The sequence below is a fragment of the Urocitellus parryii genome, chromosome 11 (assembly GCF_045843805.1).
Source record: "Urocitellus parryii isolate mUroPar1 chromosome 11, mUroPar1.hap1, whole genome shotgun sequence".
Lineage (NCBI taxonomy): Eukaryota > Metazoa > Chordata > Mammalia > Rodentia > Sciuridae > Urocitellus > Urocitellus parryii.
Genome location: NC_135541.1, coordinates 29,949,321 through 29,957,489, shown reverse-complemented (window position 1 = coordinate 29,957,489; position 8,169 = coordinate 29,949,321). Strand labels below are relative to the sequence as shown.

The 8,169-nt window shown below is 38.7% G+C and overlaps 1 pseudogene; it reads left to right on the top strand.

The window, feature by feature from the left end:
* Positions 1-6,587: 6,587 nt before the first annotated feature.
* On the top strand, positions 6,588-7,569 carry LOC113189062 (forkhead box protein R2-like; annotated as a pseudogene).
* Positions 7,570-8,169: the final 600 nt, after the last annotated feature.

Sequence of the window (8,169 nt, the reverse complement as noted above, 5' to 3'; positions counted from 1 at the left end):
CTCTACTGTTTGAGATGAATTGAGACTGTGCTATATTGAGTCAATAGATATTTTGATAAAGACTGAAGGTCTGTGCCCTAGAAAAATAGTCCTGTATCTCCTCTGTCCAGAAGATGAAAACTCTGCAGACCAGTCTCAGGCAGATTAGAAGGGGACAGATTATGCCCAGGGAACCAAATGGAAATAGCTTGGAGATAGAATGGGAATGGATGCTTTGTTGGAAAGAACAGACCATAATTCATGAGACAGGTGATCTGATATAATTTTACTTTGTGTTTATTTCCCATGTCATCTTCAAGTGTTTAGTAAAATCTTTTTGAAAGCCTCAGCCTCATGTCACCATGCTGCTGGTACTAACAGCACTATTGTGACACAATAGCCCATCTAAGCTTCCACATTCAAACCCCCACCAAGAGCAAATATAAATAACCCTTAGGCCTGGACCAAGCCCAGATGTACCAAACCTCAGCACAGTCACTTTCCTCCTCTAACGCTCAGTTCCCTCTTCTTGCAGGTGTAGTGTTGATGTCCCAGATAAAACCAAACTAAATTCTGAGTCTGGCTTGTGGTAGAATTAGTGGGTTGGTGTATGTTACTCATGTGTGAGTTACCACACATCAGGAGGCTCTGGGGAGAGACAAGAATGATGACTGGGCTAGGGATGTGGCTCAATGATAGAGCACTTGCCTGGCACTTGTGAGATTCTGGGTTCCCAGCATCACACATACACACACACACACACACACACACACACACACAAAATGTAATGCTACTTCTATTCAACATAGTCCTTTAAACTCTCAGAGCAATTAGGCAAAAGAATGAAATTAAAGGGATACAAATAGGAAAAGAAGAACTCAAGCTATCTCTATTTGTTGACAACATGGTTCTATATTTAGAATATCCAAAAAACTCTACCAGAAAATTTCTAGAACTCATAAATGAATTCAGCAAAGTAACAGGATATAAAATCAATACACATAAATCAATTGCATTCTTATACACCACTGATGAATCAACTGAAAGAGAAATTAAGAAAACTATACCATTCACAGTAGCCTCAAAAAAAAAAAAAAAAAAAAACTTGGGAAACAACCTAACAAAAAAGGTGAAAGATCTCTACAATGAAAACTACAGAACACTAAAGAAATTGAAGAAGACCTTAGAAGACGGAAAGATCTCCCATGCTCTTGGATAGGCAGAATTAATGTTGTAAAAATGGCTATACTATCAAAAGCTCTATACAGATTTAATGCAATTCCTATTAAGGTTCTCATGGCAGCTGGGCAAGGTGGCACACATCTGTAATCCCAGCAACTTGGGAGGCTGAGGCAGGAAGATCACAAGTTCAAAGCCAGCCTCAGCAAAAGCATAGCACTAAGCAAATCAGTGACACTGTGTCACTAAATAAAATACAAAATAGGGCTGGGAATGTGCCTAGGTGGTCAAGTGCCTCTGAGTTCAATCCCTGGTACCCAACCCTCAAAAAAAGTTTCCAAGGCTGGGGTTGTGGCTCAGCGGTAGAGTTCTCATCTAGCATATGTGAGGCCCTGGGTTCAATCTTCAGCTCCACATAAAAATAAATAAATAAAATAAAGGTATTGTGTCCAACTATTTCTAAAAAAAATAAATATTAAAAAAGGGTTCCAATGGCATTCTTCATAGAAACATAAAAAAAATAATAAGAGGCCCAGAATGGCCAAAGCAATCCTCAGCAAGAGGAATGAAGCAGGAGGAATCACAATATCAGTCTTTAAATTATGCTGCAGAGCTATAGTAAAAAAAAAAAAAAATGGCATGATATTGACACCAAAACAGACATGAAGACAAATGGTACAGAATAGAAGACAGAGGCAAACCCACATAAATACAGTTATCTCTTACTAGACAAAGGCACCATTAACATGGAAGAAAGGATAGCCTCTTCAACAAATAGTGCTGGGAAAACTGAAAATCCAGATGTAGCAGAATAAAATTAGACTGCTCTCTCTCACCCTGCACAAAACTCAACTCAAAATGGATCTAGGACCTAGGCATTAGACCAGAAACCCTGCACCTACTCAAAGAAAAAGTAGGCCCAAATCTCCATCACATCAGCTTAGGAACTGACACTCTCAACAAGACTCCTAAAGCACAAGTAAAACCAAGAATCAATAAATGAGTTAGTATCAAACTAAAAAGCTTCTTCACAGCAAAGAAAAAAATCAAGAACGTGAAGAGAGCACCTATTAATGGGAGAAAATCCTCACCACCTGCACCTCACATTAAGCATGAATTTCCAGGATATGTGAAGAACTCAAAAAACTTAACACCAAAAAAATAAATAACCCAATCAATAAATGAGCTAAGGAACTTCTCAGAAGAAGATATACAATCATTCAACAATTATATGAAAAAATGTTTAACTTCTCTAGTAATTAGAGAAATCCAAATCAAAACTATTCTAAGATTTCATTTCACTCCAGTCAAAATGGCAATTATCAAGAATACAAGCAATAATAAATGATGAGGGGCTGGGGATGTGGCTCAAGTGGTAGCGCACTCTCCTGGCATGTTCTGGGCACTGGGTTCGATCCTCAGCACCACATACAAACAAAGATGTTGTGTCCGCCGAAAAACTAAAAAAAATAAATAAATATTAAAATTCTCTCTCTCTCTCTCTCTCTCTCTCAAAAAATAATAATAATAATAATAAATGTTGATGAGGATGTGGGGAAAAGGTACACCCTTACATTGCTGGTGGGACTGTAAATTGGTGCAACCAATTTGGAGAGCAGTTTGAAGTTTCCTCAGAAAATGTGGAATGAACTATTATTGGACCCAGTTATCTTACTCTTCAGTATATATCCAAAGAACTTAAAATCAGCATACTAAAGTGACACAGTCATAGCAATGTTTATAGCAGCTCAATTCACAATAGCTAAGCTATTTAGGTTGGAACCAACCTAGATACCCTTCAACAGATGGGTGGATAAAGAAAATGTGGTACATATACACAATGGAATATTACTCAGCCATAAATAAGAATGAATGGCATTTGCCAGTCAATGGATGGAACTGGAAACTATCATGCTAAGTGACACAAGCCAATCCCAAAAAAACAAAGGCTAAATGTTCTCTCTGGTATGAAGATGCTAACACACAATAAAGAGTGGGGAGGGAAGAATAGAAATTCATTGGATTAGACAAAGGGGAATAAAGGGAAGGGAGGAGAATGGAAATAGGAAAGATAGTAGAATAAATTGGACATAATTTTTCTGTTCTTATATGAATACATTACCATCTAACTCAATATCATGTATAACCTCAAGAATGGGAAGTTATATATCATATATTCATAATATGTCAAAATATATCCTACTGTCATGTATATCTAAAAACAACAAATAAAAAAAAAACATTATGGGCTGGGGATGTGGCTCAAGCGGTAGCGCACTCACCTGGCATGTGCTGGGCACTGGGTTCGATCCTCAGCACCACATAAAAATAAAATAAAGATGTTGTGTCCACCAAAAACTAAAAAATAAATATTAAAAAATTCTCTCCCTCTCTCTCTCTCTCTAAAAAAAAATACTTTCTACTATCATGTATATCTCAGAAGAATATATTTAAAAAAAAAACATTTTAAAAAGTCAGGGGGCTGGGGTTGTGGCTCAGTGGTAAAGTGCTCACCTAGCAAGTGCGGAGCCCTGGGTTCGATCCTCAACACCACACATAAATAAATAAAATAAAGGTATTGTGTCCAACTACAACTAAAAAATAAATATTAAAAAATAAAATAGTCAGGATCATAAATAAATAAATAAAGATTATCCCATTTTTTTATGGCTTGATGGTTCATTTCTTTTTAAAAATTTTATATATATATATATATATATATATATATATATATATGTGTGTGTGTGTGTGTATTTCACTTGTTGATGGACCTTTCTTTTATTCATTTATTTATATTCAGTGCCTTTCACATGCTAGGCAAGTGCTCTACCTTTGAGCTACAACCCCAGCCCTCATTTTTTTTAATCACTACTGTTCTATTGTCTGCGTGTATCAAGTTTATTCACCTATTGAGTGACATCTATGTTGTTTCCACATTTTGCAATTATGAATAAAATTGCAATAGATATCCATGTGTAGGCTGGGGATGTGGCTCAAGTATATCTAAAAACAACAAATAAAAAAAAAATTCCCTCAATGTTACACAAAATTACATAGAAGAGGATGTGAGGGGAAAGGGGGGGAAACAAGGGAGAGAATTGAACAACAGCAGATGAGGTAGAGAGGGATGATGGGAGGGGAGGGGAGGGGGGACAGTAGGGGATAGGAAAGGGAGCAGAATACAACAGTCACTAATATGCCATTATGTAAAAATGTGAGTGTGTAACCGATGTGATTCGGCAATTTGTATTTGGGGTAAAAATGGGAGTTCATAACCCAATTGAGTCAAATGTATGAAAGATGATATATCATGAGCTTTGTAATGTTTTGAACAACCAATAAAAAAAAAAATACATTATGGGCTGGGGATGTGGCTCAAGTGGTAGCGCACTCACCTGGCATGCGCCGGGCGCTGGGTTCGATCCTCAGCACCACATAAAAATAAAATAAAGATGTTGTGTCCACCAAAAAATAAAATAAAAAGAAATCCGTGTGCAAGTTTTTGTATGTATCTGAATTTTCAGTTCCTTCAGGGAAATACCAAGGAGTATAACTACTAGATAATACAGAAAGGTATGTTCACTGAACTGTCTTCCAAAGTGATGTACTATTTGCATTCTGATCAGAAAAAATAAATTACTGTTGCTGAACATCCTCACTAGAATTGAGTGTTGTCAGTATTTCGGACTCTTGCTATTTTAATAGGCATGTAATATTATATCATGTATTATTATATTGTATTAATTCCCTAATGATATATGATGTTGAACATCTTTTTCATTTGTTTATTTGCTATCTGTAAGTAGCTTCTTTAATAAGGTGTCTGTTCAGGTCTTTGGTCCATTTTTAAATAAACTTTTTTATTTTCTCAAAAAAAATGTGATGGGTGAAGGGAATATCATCACTCAATTCCTATATTTGCCAGAGGGACTGATTTCTCCTTGGAGACTGTATGCTTTAATTATAATTCCCTAGAAACAGACCTCAAGACAAGGATTCAAAAGTAAGCTGTTTATTAAGAAGTGCAGGAAACACTGGGAAGAAGTGAGGAATAAAAAAGGGAAGAGAAAGAAGTCAATAGAAAATGAATTATCAGTGGGAGCATGACTGGGGTTGTGGCTACGCAGTAGAATGCTTGCCTAGCACGAAAGAGGTTCTGGGTTCAATCCTTAGCACCGCATAAAAATAAATAAATAAAATAAAGGTATTAAAAAATGAATTATCAAGCCAGGTATCATCAAGATTGGTGCTTAATGTAATGGAGAAACTTCTTATCTGGGAAATTGTGTAGAATACAGAGTTAGCATGGTGGCACATACTGTAATCCCAGCAGCTCGGGAAGCTGAGGCAGGAGGATTGAGAGTTCAAGGTTAACTTCAGCAACTTAGCAAGGTCCTAAACAACATAGTGAGACTCTGTCTTAAAATAAAATATAAAAAAGGGCTGGGAATGTGACTCAGAGGTTAAATGCTCTGGGGTTCAATCCCTCATACAAAAAAAAAAAAACAAGAGTTAGTGCATTCGAGGATGATGAACTGTGACAGATTATGCCCAGAAAATCACATGGAGGTAGCTTAGACATAGAATGGGAATGGACGTCTTTTCTGAAAAGAACAGAATATAATATATGAAACAGGCGTTCTATTACCATTTTACTCTATTTTCCATGTCACCTTCAAGCCTTTAATAAAAGTATTCTTGAAAAAAAAATATATAGGTATATATTTTCCCCCCATCAGTCATTTGTTGAAGACTGCCCCAGCTAATTCCTTCCATCCCCTACCTCTGCCACTGTACTTCCAGACTGCCAGACTAAGAGGTTTAGTGACATTCAGGCAAAGAGATACAGTTACAACTGTATCGGAAGTTTGTTAGTGAGCATCTAAGTGAATGGTACAAAGGGTAAGGACGAGGTACCAACAGCATCTGCTACAAAAGGGCTGGAACACCGTATGCATCAAAATCTTTGTGAGGGCTCTTTTCCATGGGTCATTTTGAATGCTGAGGTCATCTTCTGCTCAACTCAGCCACATCAGGGCCTTTCTCTTCAGTATAGTACAATTTTCCTAAATATTGCTCAGTTTGCATATGTGAAAGAATTTTTCTTAAACATATACCTAAAAGAAGAATTTCCAGAGAGTCACCTTCCCAGGCACTTGAAGTCAAGCCCTTGGAAAACAAGTAGATTTCAATAATCTTACCAGACTGAGAGTAAAAGAGAAATACCATCTCAGACATTCCAAGAAAGCTGGAGTTTTTCCAAGTCTGACCACTGACCAGTGAGGCATTGGTGTCCCTTTTTCAAGTACTTCTCGAAGGCCTACTCATAAACTCTCTCAATAGGAGAGACTGCATCAGTGCCCCCAACAAAAGTTTTGAGAGACATCTGTCCATTCAGTAGTCTTCTTCCACCTATTTCCACACTAAACATGGACTTAATGCTAAAAAATCCTGACCTCTGGTACAGTCTTCATGGATGAGTTCCAGGACCTCTGGATTGGGACATGGGAAATGAGTTCTTCTTGCCTTGCACCATGGACTAGAGCTCTTTAGCTGAGCAGAACCTTGTCAAATACAAAATTCAAGTAATGAAGCCCCCAGAAGTACCTTAGGAGTGGAAACCTGGTCCTGTTCAAGATGTTTCTCATTCTGAACCCAATTTGTGGATGTGGGTAAACCCCAATAAGCCAGGTGTCATCAAGAAGGCACATTGTGTGCCCTCTCAGCAGCCAGGAGGCCCCAAAGCCCAGTAGTAAGGATCTGACAAGCATGGGTTCTTCCTCTCAGTCACCCACAAAAGATGAAGAGTCTAATTTCTCAGAGGTTCAGGAAGTGGTGGAGTCCCTGCCACTTTCCTCCAGTGATCAGTTTCTCCAACAGAAGCAACGCATCTCTTTCCCATGTGACTGTGAGCTTACAGAAAAGGATGCTGAGGAATAATAGGACAACATCTTCTGTGGCCCTCAAGCCCCTTAACAAAAGGGATGGCTTTCAGAAGCCAAAGCTGTGGGTGGCAAGCCAACAACCAGGAAAGGAAATCCTGGCCATGGCCCCCATTCAATTATAGCCACCTAATTGCCCCAGCCTTAACAAACAGCCTTAACAAACAGCCTTGTGGCCTCAATGTGCAACAGATCTACAACTTCACTTGACATTTTCCCCTTTTCTGGACAGCTCCAGATGGCTGGAAAAAAACACCATTCACCACAACCTCTGCTTCCTGGGCAGCTTTGAAAAGGTGCCAGTCACTCTTCAGGATGAGGCTTCTGCAAAGCCTTGCTCTTGCCTCTGGAGGCTCAGGGAGGAGGGACACCTCCACTCTCAGGAGGATATTTGTCTCTTGGCCTCAGAGAGAGCATCCAAAATGTCATGAGCCAATCTGATTTGATGCCCTCCCTCTGTGACCTTTGAACAACTGCTCCCTTTCTGGAATACTGCCCTCCTTTCTATGCCTACCCATAGTCTGACTGACCTTTATTAATCCCTCAGCCTACCCTGCCTGGTTGGTGCCAAGTTGGTCTTTAACTACAAGAATGGTGTTAAATAAGGTGAGAGGTAAGTACAGAGGAGGTGGGGCTTTTATCCAGGTGGGAATTCATAGAGGTTTCATCAAGATAGTGGCAGTTGTTCTACATCTTGAACAGAGGCAGAAAATCCCAGGAATAATGGCATGGAAACTAAGGAAAGAAGGGAATATTTTTATGTGAAAAAAAGGAATTCTGTTTAGTATTTACTTCTCTGTTCTGATCTGTTTCAGAAAGTTGAGGTTTCTCTAAGTCTGATCTCTGATCAGTGAGGTATCCATGTCCCTTTTTCCCAGTACTTCTGGTGGGCCTACTGAAGTACTCTCTAGAAGAGATATATTACATCAAACAGTGCACCAACAAACATTTCGAGAAATGTCTGAGAGATTTCTGTCCTTTTGAAGCCTTCCTCCACCTATCCCTACACTAAAGACTCAAAGCTGAAAATCTTGTGACTTTTGATACAGTTTTCATGGTCAGGTCCCAG